The sequence below is a fragment of the Bos mutus genome, chromosome 2 (genome assembly GCF_027580195.1).
Source record: "Bos mutus isolate GX-2022 chromosome 2, NWIPB_WYAK_1.1, whole genome shotgun sequence".
NCBI lineage: Eukaryota > Metazoa > Chordata > Mammalia > Artiodactyla > Bovidae > Bos > Bos mutus.
The window spans coordinates 56,502,764-56,530,506 of NC_091618.1; the positions used below are offsets into that span (position 1 = coordinate 56,502,764).

Sequence of the window (27,743 nt, forward strand, 5' to 3'; positions counted from 1 at the left end):
AATATAAACTTAGACGGGAGAACTGTAATGACTTCTAACTCAGGGCATGCTAACTTTGCTGGTTCTTACCTTACAAAAACTGGGCTTCTGCCTTTTTCCCAGCACAAAGTGCCTTACTTTACACTTTTTTAAAAGTGGAATATTTCCTCCTTGTTCCCAAGGGTACTGCTGCTACATAATAGTGTTTTCCTTTCTGGACTTTTACAAATTACTTATTCTTAGATCCACACATGTACTTCTTGGGACTACTATGATGCTGAACCCTACCTTGGGTTACCTCTTGATGCTTTGCACTGTACTCTGTGTATCCTGCTTTACTTGGCAGATAGTTATTTACTCATTTGCAGCTGGATTCTTCCTTATGGAGCCTGACTCATCCCTGGAGACATGACTCACTCCAGACCTCAGCGAGCACCCCTCTTCCCCAAATGTGAAGTTTGCTTTTCTTTGCCTGATGATGTTATTTTATATGATCTATAGTTAATGTTGTCAGAGGGGTATATGAGAAACTGCCAATGGAGGTTATAAAAGTTTAAAATCAAAATTAGGGAGTGAAATTTCCAGAGAAAGTTGAGTTGAGTTCAGTTCAGTTGTTCAGTCCTGTCCGACTCTTTGTGACGCCATGGACTGCAGCACAGCAAGTCTCCCTGTCTATCACCAACTCACAGAGCTTACTCAAACTCATGTCCATTGAGTCGGTGATGCCATCCAATCATCTAATCCTCTGTTGTCCCCTTCTCCTCCCACCTTCAATCTTTCCCAGCAGCACCAGGGTCTTTTCTAAGGAGTCAGTTCTTCGCATCAGGTGGCCAAAGTATCGGAGTTTCAGCTTCAGTATCAGTCCTTCCAATGAATATTCAGGACTGATTTCCTTAAGGATGGACTGGATGGATCTCCTTGCTGTCCAAGGGACTCTCAAGAGTCTTCTCCAACACCACAGTTCAAAACCATCAATTCTTCGACACTTAGCTTTCTTTATAGTCCAACTCTCATATCCATACATGACTACTGGAAAACCCATAGCTTTGATTAGATGGACCTTTGTTGGCAAAGTAATGTCTCTACTTTTTAATATGCTGTCTAAGGTGGTCATAACTTTTCTTCCAAGGAGCAAGCATCTTTTAATTTCATGGCTGCAGTCATCATCTGCAGTGATTTTGGAGCCCAGAAAAATAAAGTCAGCCACTGTTTCCACTGTTTCCCCATCTACCTGCCATGAAGTGATGGGACCAGACGCCATGATATTCATTTTCTGAATGTTGAGTTTTAAGTCAACTTTTTCACTCTCCTCTTTCACTTTCATCAAGAGGCTCTTTAGTTCTCCTTCACTTTCTGCCATAGGGTTGTGTCATCTGTATATCTGAGGTTATTGATATTTCTCCCAGCAATCTTGATTCCAGCTTGTGCTTCATCCAGCCCAGTGTTTCTTATGATGTACCCTGCATATAAGTTAAATAAACATGGTGACAATATACTGCCTTGATGTACTCCTTTTCCTATTTGGAACCAGTCTGTTGTTCCATGTCCAGTTTTAACTGCTGCTTTCTGACCTGTATATAGGTTTCTCAAGAGGCAGGTCAGGTGGTCTGGTATTCCCATCACTTTCAGAATTTTCCACAGTTTATTGTGATTCACACAGTCAAAGGCTTTGGCATAGTCAATAAGAAGAAATAGATGTTATTCTGGAACTCTCGTGCTTTTTCGATGATCCAGCAGATGTTGGCAATTTGATCTCTGGTTCCTCTGACTTTTCTAAAACCAGCTTGAACATTAATTAAGGAGTTAAAACGTTACATTTTAAAAATATCTCCTTATACGAAAGAAGACAGTAAGGATAAAGAAACAGAAAGGCATGAGAAATATAGAAAATAAAAAGCAAAATGGCAAATGTAAGTTTAAACATATCTGACATAAAATATAAGCATACAGATATGAATGTGAGTGAATCTATAGAACATCCATCCAACAAGAGCAGAATATTGTTTTCCTCAAGTGCACATGGAACATTTTTCAGGATAGACTATATGCTAGGTCATTAAACAAGGCTCAATAAGTTTTAAAGGATTGAAATTATAGAAAATATGGTCTCCAACCAAATGGAATGAAATTAGAGATCAATAACAAGGAAATTTGGAAAGTTCACAAATATGTAGAAAGTAAACAACACTATTTTAAATAACCAGTGGGTCAAAGTAGAAAGAGTAGTTAGAAAATACTTTGAGTAGAATGAAAATAAAAATATTAAAAAGTGTATGCCAACAAAATAGATAACTTAGATGTAATGGGCAATTTCCTAGAAAGATACAGATTACTCAAATTGACTCAAATAAAAAGTAAAGATCTGAATAGATCTATAACAATAAATTTCATTAGTTATCAAAAAAAATTCTCACAAAGTCTAGGACTAGATAGCTTCTCTGGTGAATTCTATCAAACATTTAAAGAAAAAATAATGATAATGCCTCATGACTCTTCCCCCAAAAAAGAAGATGAAGGAGCTTGTCTCCTATGAGGCCAGTATTAACCTGATACCAAGCCCAGATGAAGATATTTCACAAAAGAAAGCTACATATCAATATGCCTTATGAATATAAATACAAAAATCCTCAACAAAATGCCAGCAAATTCATAAAAAGGATTTCACTCCATGACAAAGTGAGATTTATTCCAGGAATGGTTGGCTTAACATTTGCATATTAGTATAATGTAATAGCAACAGAGCAAAGGGCAAAAATCAAACAGTCACCTCATGCTGAAAAAGCATTTGACAAAATCAACATCTTTTAATGATAAAACATTCAATAAACTTGTCTTAGAAGGGAACTTCCTCAACCTGATAAAAGGCATCTACTAGTACATTTAGCTGTACTAAACTTAGGAAAAAGACAAAGTTGTCTTCTCCTGCCACTTGCATTCATCATTGTACTGGAGGTTCTAGACAAAGCAATTAGGCAAGAAAGAGAAAAGACATCCACATTTGAAAAGAAGAAGTAAAACTATTTATATTTGCATATCACATGATTTTAGATTTAAAAAATCCTATGGAATCTATTAAGAGACTGTTAGAATTAACAAGCTTAATAGGTATATTCTTCCAAGAACAATTTCCTGATATAAACTGCTATTGCTAAGTCACTTTAGTCGTGTTCGACTCTGTGTGACCCCATAGACGGCAGCCCACCAGGCTTCCCCATCCCTGGGATTCTCCAGGCAAGAACACTGGAGTGGGTTGCCATTTCCTTCTCCAATGCATGAAAGTGAAAAGTGAAAGTGAAGTCACTCAGTCATGTCCGACCCTCAGTGACCCCATAGACTGCAACCTTCCAGGCTCCATCCATGGGATTTCCCAGGCAAGAGTACTGGAGTAGGGTGCCATTGCCTTCTCCAGATATAAACTGAGTGTCCAGCAATTAAATTCAATTCTGACACTAACCACCCCGATCCCAGAAGTTAACAGTTCACTCCCATGAGACTGCTCCCACTGTAGATACTAGCTTCAAGTGGGGTACCCTGACTAGTCATACCTCTACCCAGCTGACTAAAATTTTGGGAGTTACCATGGACCCCTTCAGATTTGGTAACTTGCTATAACAATTCACATAACTCAGAAAACACGATACTTACAATCATATTTTTTTAAATAAAGTTTTAAATAAACTCAGGAACAGATACATGGAAAAGATGCCTAGGACGAAGTATGGAAGTGGAGATGCAGAGCTTCCATGCTCTCCCCAGGAGCAAACCATGCCCAGCACATCATGTGTTCATGAATCCAAAAGTTCTCCAAATCTTGTTCGAGAATTTTTATCAAGGTCTCATTATGTAGGCACAGCTGATTAAATCACTGGTCACATGATTGAACTCAATCTCTAGCCTCCCCTTCCCCTCCCCAGAGGTTAGGAGGTATGGCTGCAAGTTCTAGCCCTCTGATCATTGTGTGGTCAGCTCCTTCCTTGAAACTATCCAAGGATCTGCCACGAGTCACCTTATTATGAAAGACTCAGTTATGGTTATAAAAAACAAAATAACTCTATCACTCAGGAAATTCCAAGCATTTTTGAGCTCTAGGCCAGCAACTAGGGGCAAGGACTATATATAGTTCTTCCCCCACTCCCCTCCACCCAATTATACTACAGGCAAGGAATCCACTGAAAGAATGCTAGACTTAATAGACAAGTTTAGTAGAGTTGAAGGATACCAGATTAATATTAAAAAATCAATTGTATTTTATATGGTAGCAATAAACAATCAGAAATGAAATTAAGAAAACAATTCCACGTACAAAAACATCCATAACAATAAAATAGGTAAAAATTTAACTAAATTAAGTACTTGTACATTGAAAACTACCAAACATTGTTGAAAGAAATTAAAGAATATCTAAATAAACATACACATCTCATTTTCATGGGTTATAAAATTTATTATTATTAAAATTGCACTACTCTCCAAACTATCTACAGATTCAATGCAACCCCTATCAAAACTTAAACTAGGTTTTGTGTAGAAATTGACAGGTTGACTCAAATTCTTATGGAAATTCAAGAGAATTATTCTTCAGAATAACCGAAGAAATTTTGAGAAGGAAGGGCAGAGTTAAGAGGACATTATACAGAGCTGCAGTAATCAAGACAGTGTGGCATTAAGTTAGAAATACAGATCATTGGAATACAAGTGAGAATCCATAAATTAAATCTTTAATTATGGTCACTTTATCTTTGACAAGCATGTCAAGACAATTCAACATGGAAAGAATAATCTTTTCAACAAATGGTATTGGGACAATTGGATATCCACAAATAAAAGAAAGAAGTTGGACTCCTACCTCAAATTATATAAAAATTAACTCAAATTGGACCAGTAAACTAAAATTAAGTGCTAAAACTATAAAACTCTTAGAAAAAACACAGGAGTAAACGTTAGTGACTTTGAATTTGGCAATAATTTCTTAAATATGACTCCAAAAGCACAAGTAACAAAACATAAAATAGATAAGGTGTATTTCATCAAAACTAAAATCCTTTGTATATGAAAAGATACTATCAACTAAGTGAAAAGATAGCCCACAGAATGGGAGAAGATATTTACAAATCATATACTTGATAAAGATTGTATCCAGAATACATAAAAAGTTTTGAAACTCAATAAGACAGATAATCTAATTTAAAAAAGAACAAAGGACTTGAATAAACATTTTTCCTGTGAAGATATACAAATGGTCAATAAGCACATGAAAACGTGCTCAATATTATTAGTCATAGGAAATGCAAATCAAAACCACAATGAAATACCCTTTAGACACACTAGTATGGTGTCATAGGTTGAATTGTATCTCCCCAAATTCATATGTTAAAGTCCTAACTCCAGACTGTGACCTTATTTGGAAATAGTCATGGTAGATGTAATTAGTTAAGATAAGGTCATCTAGAATAAGATGGGCCCCCTAATCCAATATAGCTAATTTCCTTACAAAAAGGGGAAGTTTGGACACAGACTGCACACAGGAAGAGCACCATGTGAAGACTGGAGTTTTGCTGTCATAAGCCAAGAAATTTTCAGAAGCTAAAGAAATATTCTAAGATCTTGAAAGGGAACATGGTCCTGCACACACCTTGATCTTGGCCTTCTAACTTCCAGAATGGTGAAACAAGCACTTTGTTATAGCAGCCCTAGCAAAACAGTACAGTTGGGTATAATAAAGAAGACAGACAATAATAACTGTTGGTGAAAATGCAGAGTGATTGAAACCCTCATACTTGGCAATGTGAAGTGCAATCCTTTAGAAAACAGGTTGGTAGTTCTTCTATATGTTAAGCATACAGTTGCCATATGACTTGGCAATTATACACTTAGTTATATAGCCCAGAGAATTGAAAACAGGTATTTAAATAAATGCTTGTACTTGAATGTTTACAGAAGCATTATTTAAAATCACCCAAAGGTGGAAACAACCCAAATGTTTATCAAATGTTGGCCAAATAAACAAAATGTGGTATATCTCTACAATGGAATATTATTCAGCAATAGAAATGAATTATTGATACACGCTACAACACTTAGTATGTGAACCGTGAACTTCCTGATGTTCAAGCTGGTTTTAGAAAAGGCAGAGGAACCAGAGATCAAATTGCCAACATTCGCTGGATCACTGAAAAAGCAAGAGAGTTCCAGAAAAACATCTATTTCTGCTTTATTGACTATGCCAAAGCCTTTGACTGTGTGGATCACAATAAACTGTGGAAAATTCTGAAAGAGATGGGAATACCAGACCACCTGACCTGCCTCTTGAGAAATTTGTATGCAGGTCAGGAAGCAACAGTTAGAACTGGACATGGAACAACAGACTGGTTCCAAATAGGAAAAGGAGTATGTCAAGACTGTATATTGTCACCCTGCTTATTTAACTTATATGCAGAGTACATCATGAGAAACGCTGGACTGGAAGAAACACAAGCTGGAATCAAGATTGCCAGGAGATATATCAATAACCTCAGATATGCAGATGACACCACCCTTATGGCAGAAAGTGGAGAGGAACTCAAAAGCCTCTTGATGAAAGTGAAAGTGGAGAGTGAAAAAGTTGGCTTAAAGCTCAACATTCAGAAAACGAAGATCATGGCATCCGGTCCCATCACTTCATGGGAAATGGATGGGCAAACAGTGGAAACAGTGTCAGACTTTATTTTTCTGGGCTCCAAAATTACTGCAGATGGTGATTGCAGCCATGAAATTAAAAGACGCTTACTCCTTGGAAGGAAAGTTATGACCAACCTAGATAGCATATTCAAAAGGAGAGACATTACTTTGCCAACAAAGGTTCGTCTAGTCAAGGCTATGGTTTTTCCTGTGGTCATGTATGGATGTGAGAGTTGGACTGTGAAGAAGGCTGAGCACCGAAGAATTGATGCTTTTGAACTGATGACTGGGACGGATTGGGGGCAGGAGGAGAAAGGGGACGACAGAGGATGAGATGGCTGGATGGCATCACTGACTTGATGGACGTGAGTCTGAGTGAACTCCGGAAGTTGGTGATGGACAGGGAGGCCTGGCGTGCTGCGATTCATGGGGTCGCAAAGAGTCGGACACGACTGAGCGACTGATCTGATCTGATCTGACAACACTTATAAACCTTAAAAACATTTCATTCAATGAAAGAAGCCAGTAACAAAAGACCACTTATTGTATGATTTTATTTATATGTGTAGTGTAGTGTTAGTCTTTCAGTCATGTCTGACTGTTTGCGACTCCATGGACTGTAGCCTGCCAGGCTCCTCTGTCCATGGGATTCTTCAGGCAAGAATGTTGGAGTGGGCTGCCGTTTCCTTCTCCATTGGTTTATTTAACATGCCCCAAATAAGCAAACCTATAAAAACAAGAAGTAGATTTGTGTCTTCCTAGGACACAGTAGTGCATGGTAGGTAGGGTTGAGGCTGTGGGAAAGGTTGGGAAGAATGGGCTGTGACTCAACAGATATAGAGTTCCCTTTTGAGACAATGAAAATATTGTAAACTTAGAGTGTAGTGATTCTTGCACAACTTTGTGGATACACTAAAATCTATTGAATTGTACACTTTAAATGAATGAATTTTATGATGTGTGAATAAAGACATTTTTTAAAAAACAGGCCTTTATCCTAAACTACCCAATTGAGCTCTTCCTGAAATGTAAGAAACCAAGAGAAAGAATAAAATAATGTTGATTTTAAAGAAGAAAAGAAAGCTAATTGGAAAACTCCCACGATATACTAGTTATAGGAGTTCTGAATTGTGTAGATGTATATGTAGCAATGGTAGTCTTTTAAGATAGAACGTTATTATTGTCTTGCCTTGATATTTTTAGAAATGCTGTGTGTGTTAGCAAAACAGATACTTTGCAGTCTAAGTACATTTTGTGGGTGAGCAACTCCTTAGCTCTTAGAACACCTCAGAAGTGCTAACATAAGTGAGCAACCCTGGGCCAGGCCTTCTAGGAACCTCCTTGTCCTGTGTTTGAAGGGGAAACATCCTAGATAATCTCTAGGACCACCTCTTATCCCAAATATCTGCAGCCAATACCTTGTGTCCTGTACACTACTCTGAGAAATGAGCTGGCAGAAGAAGAGCTGGGGGCCTTAGAATCACCTGGGGGGAACATGTTAGAAACAGAGGTGCTAGGTCCCACCCCCAGAATCCCATTTGCTTGGGTGATCGACACCCACTGCTTAGGAATCGGCATTTTATAGATGCATGCCAAGCAATTCAGAAACACTGGCAGGAATCGCTGGAAACTAGTTGCCCCACCCCTCAAATCAGAGGCCCTCTTTATCTCCTGTGCTTAATGAGATAAGAGAGACACCTCAATTGCCATGTGTTACCTCTATTTCCAACTCTTGGACTAAATCTCTTTCTTTTATTTAATCTTTTTGAAGTTAGTTAATATCACCATTAATTTGGTTCTCTTTATATGCCGAACACATGCAGTGCGTGATTAAAAGATCCTGCTCACTCCACTTAGGCCATGTGGGTATTACTGATTGAGAAATAGCTACTATTTTACTTTTCACCTGTGAATGGGAATCACAGGACATCAGGGAGGCGATATGTTATATGAAATTATAGTCAGTTATATGATGCTGTGTCTTGGCTCCCTCTGAAATTTGACTCTGAGGGGAACACAGCTGAACATAGATGGCACAGAAAGAAGGAAGTAGTGAGAGATACCAGTTATTCCATTGGCTGAAGTAACTTTCAAGCTTTAGGGGTAGCTTTGTTCAGATGTCATGTATGGATGTGAGAGTTGGACCATAAAGAAAGCTGAGTGCTGAAGAACTGATGCTTTTGAACTGTGGTGTTGGAGAAGACTCTTGAGAGTCCCTTGGACTGCAAGGAGATCCAACAAGTCAATCCTAAAGGAAATCAGTCCTGAATATTCACTGGAAGGACTGATGCTAAAGCTGAAGCTCCAGTACTTTGTCCACCTGATGCAAAGAGCTGACTCATTGGAAAAGACTCTGATGCTGAGAAACATTGAAGGCAGGAGGAAAAGGAGACGCCAGAGGATGAGATGGTTGGATGGCATCATTGATTCAATGGACATGAGTTTGAGCAAGCTCCAGGAGTTGATGATGGACAGGGAAGCCTGACGTGCTGTGGTCTGTGGGGTCGCAAAGAGTCAGACACGGCTGAGCGACTGAACTGAGCTGCACTGAACTTGTTCAAATGTCAGGAAAAAAGGAGCCACTTACCTTAAGATGAGATTCACTTTCATTTGAATCATTCTTTAGATTCAAAGAGAAGTCCTTAGTGTCTATCCTTATACCCTTAACAATAACTCACCTAGGGTTTACTATGTTCAAGGCATTGTTCCAGGAGTTTTAGCTACATAAACTCACTTAATCTTCACCACAGGTCAACTGGCAATTATTACCTCCGTTTCAAACATGAGGAAGTTGAGACAGAGGCTAACTAGATTACAAAGTTTACAAAAGGAGAAGACCAGAGAGCAGGATGTGAATCCAGGCAACAAGGCACCAGAGTTCATGAAGCATAAACACTAAATTTCAGCCTGATTCACCAGAGTTAACTATGCAACAGAATACAATGTGCTTCTCATTTCTGGATTAGCTAAATCTTTAACCACAGCAGGATAATACTGTGTAGATTTGTCTTTAATGAAAGGGGCTTAAGGTTTAGCTGGTGAAGCATAATACTAAGTTTGATCCTTTAACTGAAACATTATTCTCTGTGAAATGAAGGGATAATTCATATTCTGTTAGGAGTGAGTGCCTTTACAGAACTTCCAATTGAACATTATTCTCATCTTGTCTCAAGAAACAATCCTTAGTAAATATGGATTTTTAGCAGAATGCATTTAACACTAACCTGAACACTCCCAGTTTTAATTATATACCCCTCCTTCCCTGTTCAGGGGCTCAGAGATTCAGAATTGACCAGATTCCAGAAAGTGAATTCAAAGTGCTAGAAATTTGTTGACATTGAAATCACTACACACCCATTGTAAGAGATCTTTCTCACCTGGTACTTTTCATTCAAGGACTCTTAAAAATGAGCAAGTTTTTGGACTAAAGATGTAGTCTATCAAAAAAAAATTATGTGTTGCTTTTCTGTATTTGCACTGTGCTTCCCTGGTGCTTCGGATGGTAAAGCATCTGCCTATAATGTAGGAGACTCAGGTTCGACCCCTGGTCAGGAAGATGCCCTGGAGAAGGAAATGGCAATCTACTCCATACTCTTGCCTTGAAAATTCCATGGATGGAGGAGCCTGGTGGGCTACAGTCCATGGGGTCACAAAGAACTGGACATGACTGAGTGACTTCTCTTTCTTACCTTTCTTTCTGTATTTAGCTTTTAGATGTATGCAACCATTTAGCAGGTGTATTTGAAACACCTACTATACAGAAAGCAATATGATAGGTATTATGAGGATGAATCTTGTCCCCCAAAGTGATTGCTGTCTTGTATGGGAGATGAGATTAAAAATTGTAAAACAAGACACAAAGTAGGGGATAGTTTATGAATAATATAACTAGTGACTCTGGTCATTCAGAGGAAGAGGACTCAGGCGGTAAAGGGAAGCCTCTGGCTGATAGTTTCATTTGAGAGGACAGTGAAGGCAGGGTAGGATCTAGACACATGGGACTGGGGAGAAAGATTGAACTCTTTTAACTGAATCCTCAGACTGGATTAGAAGCTCTAGCAATAAGTGATTATAAAGCAAGGACTTTGTCTGTTACATGATCATGGAACCCTATGCCAGACACAGACTAAAATGAGAAAGGAAGGATGGAAAGAAGGAAGAAGCTAGTCAGTCTGATCTCTAGGAAAGGAGAACATAGGCACCAAATGACTTGATGGACCACTCTGGTCCTTCAAGGTCTCAAGCTTTGTACTCCATTTAGGATGAAATATGGCCACATCTTATGAATGCCAAAAGAATGCAAGTGATCAGCAATCACCTGTCCCTTGTGAACTGACAACATTCTCAACTAATGGCAGAGTGTCAAATGTACATAGATGTTAAATTAAACTATAAGATTGTTGAAATGACAAAGGTATTATCTGAAAACATCAATTTGTTAAATAACGTTCAAATGATGAAATGTTAAATTAAACTACAAGATTGTTGAAATGACAAAGGTATTATCTGAAAACATCAATTTGTTAAATAATGTTCAAATGATGAAATGTTTGAATGATTGAAAGAGAAGATATAGCAATGGTTTCTCAAAATATCTCTTTCTCTGCTCTTCTTAGAAGACTATAACATGTTGTGTCTAAAGATCTGTCCTGGGAAGCCATAAAATCCAATGTCTGAATTCAGTATGGCCATCCAGAAGAACAGGAGTTGCCTCTCATTCTTCACTCCTACAACCAAAAGGGCAATCAGTCTTCATTGAAAGGACTGAGATGTACTCAAAACTCATCTTTCCTCTTCAACGAGGAACACTGATTTTCAAAATTTTGTATTGCAAATGGTGAGTACTTTCTCTAAATTTGGATGTCAGTTCTCACTAATGATTTTTTAAACTATAGAAATCAGTCACTGATACACACACACACACATATGTAGCAGTCATTATATAATATATATAACATATAAATTTACTGTTGTTGCTTATTTCTATGAAATGCTTTCCCTTGGCCAGTGTGACAAATGTGTCCCCAGTCCTCTGTGCAGATATTTCTCAGCTCTCTGCAAGCTTAGCCAAGAACAGTCCTTTGACTTAACCCCTCCCTTGGTAAATAGAACCAGAAAAGCATCTTTACACATGCCATTCTGGTCTCAGCATTTCTAGTGTTAGCACGGAAGCAAACAAGGTCAGAGGTATACTAATGACAATATGAATTTTTTGGATGGTTTACCACAAAGGTTACTCACCTTTACACACTGAGTTCTACCATGGAGTGGATCAGACATTTGTCTGTTTACCTGTACATTGATTTGCACCTTTTTCTGAAAGAGAAGTAGTTTGTTTGCCAGCATGGATGCTTCAGATGAAATGAATGGCCCTTCAGCTGGTGTGATTTGGGAAACAATGAGATATTTCCTCCACATAATATTATTTTCCTTGCCTTCCTTCCCCATATACTGCCTGAAATTACATCCTTAAAGGCACATTCCTATGAATTAATAAGCATCTGAGCCAACCCCTTTGTGACACATCACAATGGTGTCAGTCAGCACTCTTTGGCTTGATTTTAGTTGATCAGATCTTAGTTCTTCCTGCTAACTCACTGAGGTGCAGGCACTTTGGAAATCAGAGTTTTGTTGGGTAGGCACTTGAGACACTGCCCATGACTGCAAGTTTCTAGATGAGGCACCATACAAGGGTCCTTGGTGACTAGGAAAAGGGGAAGAGAGCCTATAGGCTGTACTAGTTTCCTAAGACTGCCGTAACAAAATATCTACAAACCGGATGTCTTAGAATAACAGAAATTTGTCTCGTAGATCTCAAGGCTAGAATCCAAAATCAAGGACCATACATCCTCAAAGGTGCTAGGAAAGCATCTGTTCCCAGCCTCTCTTCCATCTTTAGATAGCCTCAAGTGTTCCTTGGCTTATAGATGTCTATCTTCTCCCTATGTCCCTTTACACTGTCTTTCCTCTGTGTGTATCCCTGTGTCCAAATTTCAAATCGTTGTAAGGACATGAGTCATATTGAATTAGGGCTTCCCTTAAGCATGATTATTTCTGTAAACCCCTATCTCCAAATAATGTCACAGGTACTGAATGTTTAGACTATAGTACATGAATTTTGGAGGAGACACAATTCAATCTGTAACAAAAGTATGTGTCTGAGTTAGGCAGGATCTGAGCAAGAAATTATGTGAAGATACTTAAATACAGAACTTATCTAATGCCTTCAGTTGGCCCTGCCTATTCAGTGACCTTGTGCATTAAGAAGCCTTAGCTAGTTCAGGTGTGACTCATCAAATCAAGAAAGCCATCTGATCAGGAGGATCAGGTGAATGTCAGATCTAAGACAGTCAGGCCAGTCATATTCAGAGTGGGCTGGAGGTCAGGAATCCAAGCAGATAGAGAAAGAGTTTTAGAGGCCATTACAAGGCAAGAGATAAGATATCTAAAGAAGCATTTTTTTCTCAGCTTTTATTATGAAAAATATTCAGACATATTAAAAAAAAACTTGAAAGAATTGCACAGGGAAAATCCATACACCCAACACCTGAGATGTTATTTGTCTTTAAAACTTGGGCATTCTGATGCATGTGTAAATGGTATCTTCTGGTTTTAATTGCATTAATTTCTCTAATGACTATTTTTTTAGATGTTGAGCATTGTTTAGGTGTTCTTATTTTCTATTTGAATATGTTTTTGGTATGAAATCTGCCCATTTCTTTTTCCATTTTTAAATTTGGCTGTTTGCCTTATTAAGCTGTAAGTGTTCTTTGTATATCCTGTGTAAAAGTCCTTTACCAGCTATATGTTTTACAAAATTTTTTCCCAGTAAAGAAACAATTCTCCAGTAGGAAATATCTGAGTTCAGGGGAGACAAAGAATCCCAAATCCAGGCAGTTTAGTTGCAGTACTAATATCCTTTTCTGTTAGGATTCTGGATTTGGCCTATTTTCCTGTTAGTCACAACATCTCACTCTATTCCTGACACCTCTTCCAGCAACTCAGGAAGCTTGTATTAGGAAACTCTGTCTTCCCTTCCTTCCTTCCATGGTCCTTAATGAAATGTCTCTAAGTGCCAAGCACTGTGGTGGGTACCACCCTTTCTGCATTCTCTGGTCTTTTTAGTCTATATGGATTGACAGTCTCTCCTGCATTTTCTTGTCCATTTTGAGTCTTCCCTCTTAATCTGGCTCTGATTTTTCTTTAAGCATCCTCTCCCCAGCCTGGTCTCACATCTTCCTTTAGACTCTCCCTATTTGGGAACTGCCAGTGAGGAAGGTAGGTCCTAGGGAAGTTCTTGGAGAGATTTCCGTGTCTGTGTTTAAATATGTATTAGCACTTGACCACCAGAACTGACTGATTCAAAATTAGGAAAGCAGTACGACAAGGCTGTATATTGTTACCCTACTTATTTAACTTATATGCAGAGTACATCATGTGGAATGCTGGGCTGGATGAATCACCAGCTGGAATCAAGACTGCTGGGAGAAATATCAACAACTTCAGATATGCCAATGACACTCTAATGGCAGAAAGTGAATAGGAACTAAAGACCTTCTTGATGAGGGTGAAAGAGGAAAGTGAAAAAGCTGGCTTAAAACTCAACATTCAAAAAACTAAGAAATATCATGACATCTGGTCCTGTCACTTCATGGCAAATAGAAAAGGAAAAAGTTGAAGCAATATCAGATTTTATTTTCCTGGGCTGCAAAGTCACTGTGGATGGTGAGTGAAGCCATGAAATTAAATGGTGCTTGCTCCATGGAAGGAAAGCTATGACAAACCTAGACAGCAAATTAAAAAGCAAAGGCATCACTTTGCCAAGAAAAATCTGTATAGTCAAAGCTATGGTTTTTCCAGTAGTCATGTATGGATGTAAGAGTCAGACCATCCAAATAAAGAAGGCTGAGTATTGAAAAATTGATGCTCAAGACTCTTGAGAGTCCCTTGGACTGCAAGAAGATCAAACCAGTCACTCTGAAAGGAAATCAACCCTGAATATGCTGAAGCTGAAACTCCAATACTTTGGCCACCTAATGCAAAGAGCCCACTCATTGGAAAAGACCCTGATGCTGGGAAAGATTGAAGGCAAAAGGAGAAGAGGGTGGCAGAGGATGAGATGGTTAGATAGTATCACCAACTTAGTGGACATGAATTTGAGCAAACTAAGGGAGGTAGTGAAGGACAGGGAAGCCTGGCATACTATGGTTCTTGGGGTCACAAAGAGTCAGAGGTGACAGCGACTGAACAACAACATCACTTATATGTGAAATCTAAAATATGACACAAATGAACCTATGTACCAAACAGAAACACACATACCTAGAGAACAGACTTGTGGTTTCCAAGTGTAAGAGGGGTAGGGAAGGGATGGAGTGGGAGTTTAGGGTTAGCAGATGTAAACTATTATGTATGGAATGGAGAGGCAACAAGATCCTACAGTATAGCACAGGGAACTCTATTCAGTGTCCTGTGATGAATCACAATGGAAAAGAATGTAAAAAAAAAATGTATATATATGTATGGCTAAATCACTTTGCTGCACAGCAGAAAATTAACTAAAAAGTAAATAAATAAAAAAGAAGACAATGTCAGTTCTGGCCACCAGCAGGGAGTAGAATTCCCATTTATGGCATTTGCTGCAGGGCATTTGGGGAGCAAGGCAAAACAGGAAGTAAATCAGAAGAAAGAGGTGATTGGTAGCAAAGGAACAGGAACTTGAGGGAAATGGGAATGGTGGCCACAGTATCTATGGAGAAGGTTAGCTTTCAGTGAGCAAGTCCTAATAAGAGAAAAGCAAATTCAGATCCATTCTGGGCAAACATTGGTAGTCCAAAGAAAGGCTAAGTCCAAGGTTAATGGGATTGTAAGATGAGGGAACACATTCAGAAGTCTAGAGGAGAGAGAGAAGAAGGATCAAGGAAGACAGGATATTTCTAGGAAATATGTAGGGAAACAGCAGGCAGGGAGAAGAGGAAGACAGCTTCAAGGCACTAAAACACTGGTAAAAATATGAAACAGAAGAAGTTCCAGTCAGGTGACTCAGAAGAGAAAAGGGCCCCTCCTCAGGCACCTGTGACCTTGAGAAATATGGAGAAACCCTTGGGAGAAGATCTTAGAGGTATCTTTACCTTCCCACAGCGATATTAGGGTAGGTGGACAATCTTGCTTCTGAGTTAAGTCACTGACTAGTATGACTATTTCCAAACCCCACTGCTTTGTGGGATTAAAGGGGACTACCAATGTGCGAACTTACTGACTTTTTATTTTAATTTCAGGAGAAGGGCAGCAACAGGCCAACTATTTGGTGTTAGAAATGCCAGGAATGAGGCCAGGGTCTGGGGTTAAAAACTGACTGGTAGACTGGGACAGGGAGCAAATCCATGATGGTGTGCTGGCCAACCTAGTCTTCTATTATGGTGACAAGGAAGGACAGGGCCTGAGGGGTCATAACTCTGTGACTAGCATGTTCACATATTACTTGTATATTTTGATTTATCTTCCAGAAATGTTTTAATAGAAAACTTAGTGAGTTTTGTAGACAGAGCTTTAGCCAACATGGCACTCTGCAGTGTCTTAGGGCTGACTTTGTACACATGGAAGTCAGCCAGATCTCATGGGTGGATCATTAAACTAGCATTCTTTTCTTGTCACTCTGGTACCTTAATGTATGACCTTGACCTAAGGCAAGCCATCAGTCTGTCAGGAGGAATAAATCCAGGGATAAGACCTTGCTGCCTCCACTTAAAAGACTATTCTTCAAGAAAGAGGCAATATAATCCCTTCTGATATCTGTTTAAAGAAAATCTTATGAGGATTCTAAAGATAATATCTGTGGAGGACTTTGAGCTCCTTCAATAAAAATGTTTAAACATAACTGCAGGAATTGCAGTAGACAAATACTGCAATATTGTATATCAGCTTTGTGTCTATAATCAAATTTTTTGACTTGGTTTCTGTCCAGAGGTCTGCGCAGGTATCAGTTCAGTTCAGTCACTCAGTCGTATCCGACTCTTTGCGACCCATGAACCACAGCATGCCAGGGCTCCCTGTCCATCACCAACTCCTGGAGTCCACCCAAACCCATGTCCATTGAGTTGGTGATCTCATCCAATCATCTCATCCTCTGTCGTCCCCTTCTCCTCCTGCCCTCAATCTTTCCCAGCATCAGGGTTTTTTCAAATGAGTCAGCTCTTAGCATCAGGTGGCCAAAGTATTGGCGTTTCAGCTTCAATATCAGTCCTTCCAATGAACACTCAGGACTGATCTCCTTTAGGATGGACTGGTTGGATCTCCTTGCAGTCCAAGGGACTCTCAAGAGTCTTCTCCAACACCACAGTTCAAAAGCATCAATTCTTCAGGACTCAGCTTTCTTTATACCCAAATCTCACATCCATACATGATCACTGGAAAAACCATAGCCTTGACTATACGGACCTTTTTTGGCAAAGTAATGTCTCTGCTTTTCAATATGCTATCTAGGTTTGTCATAACTTTCCTTCCAAGGAGGAAGCATCTTTTAATTTCATGGCTGCAATCACCATCTGCAGTGATTTTGGAGCCCAGAAAAATAAAGTTTGACACTGTTTCCACTGTTTCCCCATCTATTTGCCATGAAGTGATAGGACCAGATGCCATGATCTTCGTTTTCTGAATGTTGAGCTTTAAGCCAACTTTTTTACTCTCCTCTTTCACTTTCATCAAGAGGCCCTTTAGTTCTTCTTCACTTTCTGCCATAAGGGTGGTGTCATCTGCATATCTGAGGTTATTGATATATCTCCTGGCAATCTTGATTCCAGCTTGTGCTTCCTGTAGCCCAGTGTTTCTCATGATGTACTCTGCATATAAGTTAAATAAGCAGGGTGACAATCAATATACAGCCTTGACGTACTCCTTTTCCTATTTGGAAACAGTCTGTTGTTCCATGTCCAGTTCTAACTGTTGCTTCTTGACCTGCATACAGATTTCTCAGGAGGCAGGTCAGGTGGTCTGGTATTCCCATCTCTTTCAGAATTTTCCACAGTTTATTGTGATCCACACAGTCAAAGGCTTTGGCATAGTCAATAAAGCAGAAATAGATGTTTTTCTGGAACTCTCTTGCTTTTTCAGTGATCCAGCGGATGTTGGCAATTTGATTTCTAGCTCTCTGCCTTTTGTAAAACCAGCTTGAACATCTGGAAGTTCACAGTTCACGTATTGCTGAAGCCTAGCTTGGAGAATTTTGAGCATTACTTTACTAGCATGTGAGATGCATGCAATTGTGTGGTAGTTTGAACATTCGTTGGCATTGCCTTTCTTTGGGATTGGAATGAAAACTGACCTTTTTCAGTCCTGTGGCCATTGCTGAGTTTTCCAAATTTGCTGACATATTGAGTGCAGCACTTTCACAGCATCATTTGTCAGGATTTGAAATAGATAGCAAATATTCCATACTGCATATTCAACTCAATCCCATCCTTTAAAACAAGGACATGGAATAGATTTTCATCAAAGCTCAGGGACCAGAACTGTAGGTTTCCCTCACAGTGAGAAGTAAAGGTAAGTGTAGGTAATTCCCCTGTGATAAATCTTCTAATGAGAACTTTGTATGTAATTTGAATTATTATAATACATATTTCAGTGAAATGATTGTCAGTCAATATTATTTCAAGTGTTATTTCCATATTACTTAAAGTTCTATTGGTTTTATATAATTATAAAGGGCTTGGAATTTTTATGAAACATTCCATGATGTGATTTTGATTCTAACAGTTTATCTTTGATACTTGTAGTTAACTCAGAGAAGGAGATCAAGGCACTAAAAAGGGATGCCCAAGAACTTTAAAGGAGAAAAGATCATTGGGATTGTGTGTGTGTGTTTCTTTTAAAGTTTAAACATGAGGTGGTTATATAAGGGGATTTCTAAAAGAAGAAAGGATGAAAATGGGCTGAACATTTCAAACAAAGTTCAATGTGAAATCAGTAGTACGTTCAGAGGAGCTGACAGGGAACAAAGCTGTGGAGGAGAAAGGAGAGCAAAAGAATCGGGAAGCAGTAAAAATAATGATTGGGGTCAGGTGGTAACAATAAAATCAAGAAATGAATCTGATGGAGAAAACCATGGGTAGCTATAAAAGGGACATTTGAAATAGGAAGTGATGTGACAGAAGAAGATAATTTTAGTATAGTTAAATAAAGTAGCAGCTATGGGTGTGAAGAGAAAGGATTAATTTTAAATGTGTCTCAGAAGTAAGAGAAAAAAATTTTTTGAGGGCTGGATTGATGAGAAAAACTGGTTGAGTGTTGTATGGTTATGTCAAGCAAAAGTCTTCCTAGAGTGTTATGTCCATTTTTGGACACTGTACTCTCATAGGAGTACTGATGAGCCAGAGGTCATTCAAGACACCAGTGTGGTAAGTAAAGTGTCAGTGGGGCCTCCGCAGAGGGAGTTAGGGTGGGCAGCTGTCCTCAGATATTTGTATGTCTGCCAATGGAAGAAAGACCACACTTTGGCCTCTGTATTGCTCAAGAGCAACAAACAGATCCATGGAAAGTTAGAGGGAAGCAGATCTTGCTTAATGTAAATGGTCTAACAATTAGATCTGTCCCTGTAACAGAATGGGCTTCCCTGATGGCTCAGTGGGTAAAGAATCCGCTTGCAATACAGGAGACACAGGTGCACGGGCCTGATTCCTAGGTTGAGAAGATTCCCTGGAGAAGGAAATGGCAACCCACTCCACTATTCTTGCCTGGGAAATCCCATGGACAGAAGAGCCTTGTGGGCTACAATCCAGAGGGTTGCAAAGAGTCAGACATGACTGATGACTAATACAGCACATTTATCTTTATGAATCAATCCGATTAAATACTTGAGAACTTAAAAAAAAAGAAAAAGAAATGTCCGTGGAAGTGTAGTTATTTAGTAAAATGTGAAACAAATAGAAGTATCAAGGATCATAATAGAATGAGCAATTATAAGGTTTCTCATCTTTACAAGTATTCAAGCAGAGAATATTCAATAACCCAACTAATAGAATGGTTTCTTTATCTTAAAAATTCCTTTCTGACTGGAGGAATATGTGATTTGTGGACAGTTAATTTATGTCCTCACAGCCTTGATGTTGCACTCTGACCTTCTACCTGGGGGCTACTTTTCTAGCACCCCCACCTTTGCAAGGAGGAAAGGAAGACAGACATGCTTGTTAAGACCATCCTTTGTCACAGTCTGTTGGCTGGTGTGTTCAGTGTCAGCCATTACTTTCTACTTCTCCTTTCCTATTATCAATTCTGGGCCCCCAAGCAAAAGTTTCTGAAAGCCTTTTCTCCTTCTTATTAATTATAATATAAAATCAATCAGGGTTCAAACAGAAAACAGACAAATAGTTGAACTGGGTCATAGACTGTAGCCTGCCAGGCTCCTCTGTCCATGGAATTCTCCAGGCAAGAATACTGGAGTGAGTAGCCCTTCCCTTGTCCAGGGGATCTTCCCTGCATTGAAGGCAGATTTACCATCTGAGCCACCAGAGAAGCCCAGGTAATTAGAGAAGAGTTTAATAAAGGAGCTGTTTACGAAGGTGTAGTAGGCAGGGTTTACAGAAACCAACAAGAGATGGTGCAGTCCCCCAGGACTTGTGTTATGGGGACCTTTACCATACACAAGATTGGGTCTGAAGATTGAGGAATGGAGCTATTTCAGACCCTGTAGAGGGTGGCTATAAGAAGAGGACTGCCTGCAAGGAGTTTGCAGCCAACACATAGCAAGAGAGCCAGGAGAAGAAACAACTCAACCTCATTCTTCTGCTGGTGCCTCCCACAGCCAAACCTGACAAGTAAGCTAGGAAGGAGGGAAGTGGGCTGGTAAATATAAGGGTCAGCCTCCTGGGGCACAGAGCAGGGTGGAGCTGAGGAGAGAGTGAGTCTGGAGGGGCTCACTCTCCAGACTCACTTTCACTTTCTGTGGAAGAAACCACAGAAAGCAAATTCTTTTTTAAGGTATGGCTGGTGCTTGAGCATATCTGTATTGTTAGGAATGTGGCAATGAGTCCTGAAAGAGCTCAGGGCCTTAGCCCTCTGCTAGCCCTACAAGCCCATGCCTGCCAGAGTTACAGCTCTCTGCAGAGTTTTTTTCCTGATGGTCAGTGTTTAGTGTCCTTCACCTTCAAGGAAAGAGCACATAGCAATTTTATAGGAAGAAGGACATGTAGAAGTTCTTCATTTTGCTTAAGCATTAGAGTTTCCCCACCTTGGAGCAGAGAAGAAATGCTTAGACAGAAAGGTAGATTTACTATGAAGAAATTGAAACCAAAGCTTGGGGACCCTTTCTTGCTTGGGTCTCTGAGCATTAAGGGTTGAGAATGTTCTAAGTGGAGAGAGAAGTCAGGTTGCATTTCTATTTAAGCATTTCTGGTAAATTGCCTAGAGAAGTCAGAAAAGGGGGATCTGGACTTCCAAGGCTCCTGTAATTTGTCAAGAACCCTTTTCTTATCCAATAAATATTCAATTTTGTACCTAATTTTCTATTCGTAATTTTGTCTTTTTTTCTTAAAAAGGATCAACCAAGTAATATGAACTTTAGCTTCCACAAGACTGGGATCCACTTCACCTGCATGGAATTTTAATTACACTCGAACTAGGTCAGAAGTCAGTTTATAATGTAGGGATGTGGATTGCTTCAAAGTCCCTTCCAGACAAAGGGACTCTGTTGGGGAAGCAGGTGGTAAGTATATGTACCAGCAAGAAGGAGCATATGTGCAGGTGGTGCCTACAGATAAAAAAATGGCTCCTGTCTACTAGTAGACAAGCTATTTGAAGTTTATCCTTCACCGCCTTTTCCCTACAGCTCCATCTCTGTCTTTAACATTAGTGTTCCTTGAACACACATTTTCTATGAGACACATTCATCTCTTAACCGCATCTAGAGCTTTCAGTCTCTTTAATCAACTTGTTTCACTTCCCCTAGCACCACTTCCATCCCTTGATGCTGCCATTCTCAACTAGAGAAGGTTAGTGAATTGCCCAAAGTAATAGATTGGTAATCTCAGCAGTGTTTGAACTCAGGTTCAAACTGATCTAGGAATCTGTACTCTTAACCACTGTGCCAGTGCTTCTCAGAGCATGTGCCATTGGCCAGCTGCATCAGGGTCACCTAGGGTGCTTGTTAAAGTGTAGATTCCTGGATCCCAGTTCATATCTGCTTAAATGATGAGAGGCAATCTGTTTTATGAAGATCTAGTGAAGGAATACTCCAAGCAGAGAGAACAACAACTTCTGAGATAGGAATAAGCAAGGACCAGAATGAAGGCTAGTGAGGCTGGAACGCAGGGAGACCAGAAAGTTAGGGCCAGATCATGAGGATCCAGAGGCTTTGGATATTTCATTTAGTTAGACAGGAAGCTCTAGATCAGTTATAAGAAGATGAATAATAATTCCTGCCTTACATTTTAACAGATGGCAGCTGCCTACTGAAGAACTATGGAGTTGTGCCCAGCCAGAGCATTTCTCTGCATCAAGAGAGGCCAGGGATGAATTCTTGTCATTGGAATGGGAGCAGGAGTGATTTATGAGTCACTCCTTAGATACTCCAAAAGTATCAAAGGAGCAGATGTGCCTGCTTCACTCTCTCTTCTCCCTTCTACCAGCTTGTTTTTGTTAAGTCCCTAACTTCTGTCTGACTCTTTTGCGACCCCATGTACTGTAGCCTGCCAGGCTCCTCTGTCCATGGGATTTTCCAGGCCAAGAATACTGCAGTGGGTTGCCATTTCCTTCTCGAGGGGATCTTCTCAACCCAGGGATCAAACTAGTGTCTCCTGCATTGGCAGGTGGATTCTTTACCACTGAGCCACTTGGGGATTTATTTATTTATTATTAATTAATTATTAATCATTTATTTCCTTAAATACTTGTATTTATTTATTTTTGGCTGTGCTGGGTCTTTGTTGCTTGATGGACTTTTCTCTAGTTGCATTGAGTGGGGGCTATTTTCTAGTTGTGGTGGCATGGGCTTCTCACTGTGGTAATTTCTCTTTGGGAGCATGGGCTCTAGGGCCTGTGGGCCTCAGTAGCTGCAGCACATGGGCTCAGTAGTTGTGATTCCCAGCCTCTGGAGCACAGGCTCAGTAGTTGTGGCACAGGGCTTTGTTGCTCTGCGGCATGTGGGATCTTCCTGGACCAGGGATGGGACCCATGTCCCCTCAATTGACAGGTGGATTATTTTTCACTGAGCCACCAGGGAAGCCCGCCACCTGGGAATGTTAACTTCACTTATTGATGATAACTGGGCTTTGCCCTGTCCCCTCGTGGCACTGTCAAGGCACTCTTATATGGGACTACTAGGTGAGCAAGAAATAAAATTCATGTTACTCAGATTTGGGGGCTTCCTTATTATCATAGCTACTGTTACCTTAAACAATGCAAGTCACAGGACTCATGCTTTGCTAAGGTCACACTGGCTGCCATATGGAGAATAGCTTGAAAACAGTAGGGGTGGCAGTACAGGTAGAACAGGGAGACCAGTTAGGTAGTCTTAATGGGACTAATGGTGACTTAGACTTGGTTGGTGGCATTGGAGTACTATAAAGTGGAGCTACTAGATACATTTTGAAAGAATTGTCTCTGAAACCAGCTAGATATATGGATGGATTGGATGGTGGGTATGCCAGCAGAGAGAAACCAAGGACTGTAATGTTAGCAGCTTGAACTCACTGAAAAAAAGAAAAGATATTCCATTCTTTTGAGATGGAGACCATAACTCTCAAAACCCTCCTCTGCTTACAGTTCTCCTAGTCAGCTCAGTCTGCCCTGAACAATCCAGCTGTGGCCCTTGACCATGTTATTTGTCACCTGTGGCTTCACCATACTCTAAAGACCCTGCATGTATTTCACATAATGACACTAAAAGGAAAACTTGACCTACACATTTTTCAGCCTGGACAACTGACAACTTAATAAAATGAAGCTGGTAAACATGAAAAATGGCAATTTTAACCTCAAATGGGTTTGACTTACTTTTCTCACTCTTATTAGGGTGGAGGACAGATAGAGAAGGATTGTGTCTTTCATGTCTGCAGTTGGGAAATAAGGTGATGGTGCTAATCATAAGGTTTCTGTTAGTTCTGGGCTGACCTTGACTTGGAGTATGATTACAACACACTTTATGACCATAACAGCTCTGGCAGGATTTATGTTTATTGCTTCCTTTCCTTGTGTCTTCTAAATGTGAGTCTATTCAGAGTCACGGTATCTCAGGGCAGGATTCTGTCTATTTACCTTTTGCAATGGGCTTAACTTCCCATGGTGCCTCTGATAGAACTGAGTAACTAGGATCTTTGAAAAATAATGCTCTGTGAAAGAGGGACAGGAAACAGGGAAGAGAGATAGTATGAACGAAAGAGAGATGTGAAAGAAAGAGGGGAAATATATGATAGTTGGTCATTTATTTTTCAGTTAATCAAAGAGATTATATATTTGGGTTTTACTTTTAAGACCTTTGCTTCACTGTTCTACGAGCTCAAGAGGGAAGCATTAGATATGGTCGTTAACCTTAGGGTGTTTGAAGTCCAATCAAGGATACCTGATGCAGATGGAACAGTGATTCTCTAACAGGATTAGACTAGTAATGCTGTAGGGCTTGGAGACAAAGCTGCTCTGTCAGGCCCCAAGAGGGTCGCTATTTCATTTGGAACATGGTCATTGGAGGACCCCTGTATCTACCAGGGGACAGTAAAAGAGAACCCCTAGAAAGGTCAGATACCTGGAACTGGTCCTAAAAAAACAAACTTTGCATGTGAATACATATTATGTTTTAGGAGGAGTCCTGTAGTTTTTTTTCCTGTCACTATTAGCACTTGAGTCTTTATTGATCATCAGCAGCAATGAAATTAAAAGACATTTTCTCCTTGGAAGGAAAGTTATGACCAACCTAGATAGCATATTCAAAAGTAGATGATCCAGCGGATGTTGGCAATTTGATCTCTGTGACTGAACTGTACTGAACCACCCATAAATCCTAAATAAACAATGCAAAGAAATAGAGAAAAACAATATAATGGGAAAGACTAGATATCTCTTCAAGAAAATTAGAGATACCAAGGGAACATTTCATGCAAAGATGGGTACAATAAAGGACATAAATGGTATGGACCTATCAGAAATAGAAGATATTAAGAAGAGGTGGCAAGAATACACAGAAGAAATATACACGAAAGATCTTAATGACCCAGATAACCACAATAGTGTGATCACTCACCTAGAGCCAGACATTTTGGAATGCAAAGTCAAGTGGGCCTTAGGAAGCCCTAAGAACAAAGCTAGTGGAGGTGATGGAATTCCAGTTGAGCTATTTCAAATCCTAAAAGATGCTGCTGTGAAAGTGCTGCTGTCAATATACCAGCAAATTTGGAAAACCCAGCAGTGACCCCAGGACTGGAGAAGGTGTTTTCATTCCAATCCCAAAGAAAGGCAGTGCCAAAGAATGTTCAAGCTACTGTACAATTGCACTCATCTCACATGCTAACAAAGTAATGCTTAAAATTTTCCAAGCCAGGCTTCTACAGTACATGAACTGAGAACTTAAAGATGTACAGGCTGGATTTACAAAAAGCAGAGGAGCCAGAGATCAAATTGCCAACATCTATTGGATCATAGACAAAGCAAGAGAATTCCAGAAAAACATCTACTTCTGTTTCATGGACTATGCTAAAGCCTTTGACTGTGTGGGTAGCAACAAACTGTGGAAAATTCTTCAAGAGATGGGAATACCAAACTACTGTACCAGTCTCTTGGGAAACCTGTATGTAGGTCAAGAAGCAACAGGCAGAACCCCACATGGAACAATGGACTGGTTCAAAATTGGGAAAGGAGTATGTCAGGGCTGTATATTGTCACTCTCCTTTTTTAAACTTATATGCAGAGTACATCATGCAAAATGCTGGGCTGTATGAAGCACAAGCTGGCATCAAGATTGCTTGGAGAAATATCAATAACCTCAGATATGCAAAGGACATCACCCTTATGGCAGAAAGTGAAGGAACTAAAGAGCCTCTTGATGAAAGTGAAAGAGGAGAGTGAAAAAGCTGGCTTAAAACTCAACATTCAAAAAACAAAGATCATGGCATTCAGTCCCATCAATTCATGACGTATAGGTGGGAAAACAACGGAAACAGTGACAGACTTTTTCTTGGGCTCCAAAATCACTACAAATGGTGACTGTAGCTATGAAATTAAAAGAAGCTTGCTCCTTGGAAGAAAAGCAATGACAAACCTTGACAGCATATTAAAAAGCAGAGATTACTTTGCTGACAAAGGTCTGTATAGTCAAAGCTATGGTTTTTCCAGTAGTCATGTATGGACGTGAGAGTTGGACCATAAAGAAGGCTGAGTGTTGAAGAATTGATGTTTTTGAACTATGGTGTTAGAGAAGACTCTTGAGAGCCCCTTGGACAGCAAGGAGATCAAACCAGTCAATCCTAAAGGAAATCCATCCTGAATATTCATTGGAAGGACTGATCCTGAAGCTGAAGCTCCTAACTGGCCACCTAATGTGAAGAGCCAACTCACCGGAAAAGACCTTGATGCTGGGAGAGATTGAAGGCAGGAGGAGAAGGGGACAACAGAGGATGAGATGGTTGGAAGGCATCACTGACTCAGTGGACATGAGTTTGGGCGAATTCAGGGAAATGGTGAAGGAATGGGAAGCCTGGCATGCTTCAGTCCATGAGGTTGCAAAGAGTTAGACATGACTGAGTGACTGAACAACAACAACCATACGCATGTATAAGTGGAACTAAGCAAAGTCTCCAACTCTGACATAGGAAAAAAAGGGATTGAGGGTGAAAGAAGAAGGTAAAGAAAGGGGAAGCTCATTAAATATTCTTTGAAAGTCTGTTTCTGCTGATCCATCATTTCTTATTCTTCCACTCTTGCCCTTGTCTCTTCCTTTCATACACACTATGTAATTCTTTGGTTCTAGTCCATTCCCTGAGAATTAAATATGAGTGGTTCTATAACTAGCGAAGTGAGAGAAATGTGCAGTAGTATTGACTGTATAAAGACTTTTGTTCATTCATTCATTCATTCTTGGTGTCCAATCCAAAGTTGAAGAAGACACAGTCCTTATTGTCAAGAAAGGTAGCAGAGGTAGTAGAAGCATGAGAACAAGGTACTCTGGATGCAATAAGGAGTGGTCAATTAGTCCTGTGGGTGTGTGTGTGTCTGTGTGTTGTATGCAGGCAGACTATGACACAAGGCAGTTTTTACGAAGGACATGCTTATTAGAGAACTTTTGAAAGATGAGTCAGATTTCATTGTTCAGAGAAGGGGTAAAGGCAGAGGAGAGGAAGGACAGGAAATAACATGTGAAAAGGTGTTATAGTCTATTAAATCAAGGAATTCTGTCCTTAGGATATTCTTGGCTGAAGAAATCAGGATGTTTCATCATACCATCAATCAACGATTGAAATGGCAGTAATGACTTATATTTGAATCATAGAGTCACCCATTAGTGTCATTAGTGATGTAAGCTGGAAATGTGAACGTACCCGGTCATAAAGTTATTTGTAACATAAGGCAAGGCTTACACTTTGTTTTATCTGTTTTCAACCTATACTTTGACATGCACCATTTACTAGGTATAATGTAGTCGATTTGCTACAAATGAAAAGCTGGAAAAATTGATGATAAGTAATCTACACAAAACTCAGATAAAACCATTTGAATCTCCCACTAGATGGCATAGGAAGAACCTAGAATAGCATAATACCTAGTTCTCATATTAGGCTCAAAATAAAGAAATTTCTACTTCTGTGATTGCATAATTCTGAGTATTTACTCCTAAAAGCAAACACTGTATAAATAATATCTCTGTAATTATATTTCTTTATTAATAATAATATAAAGTAGGTAATAAGTGTACGTGGTTTAAAAATCATAGCAAATAGAATATGGTGAAAGACTTCATCAAAGTCTTTTTTAAAATAGATTAAAACCATCCTTTTTTTCACCAGACTGCTTTCTTTATTCATTCTTAATTTTTGTAGGTTAGTATTTTTCCAAATGGGTTCTTGGGAAGCCCAAGTTGGAGTTTATCAGAGTGGCATCACTCTTACAGATTCTTGACTTGGGAAAGAAAAATA

At 39.6% G+C, this 27,743-nt stretch overlaps 2 long non-coding RNA genes across 2 annotated transcripts in view; both read left to right on the forward strand.

The window, feature by feature from the left end:
- LOC138990187 (uncharacterized) overlaps window positions 1–14,402 on the forward strand; it is a 28,973-nt gene extending 14,571 nt beyond the window's left edge. Inside the window, exons 2-3 of the long non-coding RNA XR_011466297.1 lie at window positions 11,253–11,473; window positions 14,064–14,402. This is a non-coding gene — a long non-coding RNA (uncharacterized lncRNA). The remainder of the gene's footprint in view (window positions 1–11,252; window positions 11,474–14,063) is intronic.
- Window positions 1–27,743, forward strand: part of LOC138992060 (uncharacterized) — a 283,325-nt gene that overhangs the window by 83,096 nt on the left and 172,486 nt on the right. The gene's annotated exons all lie outside the window — the stretch shown is intronic.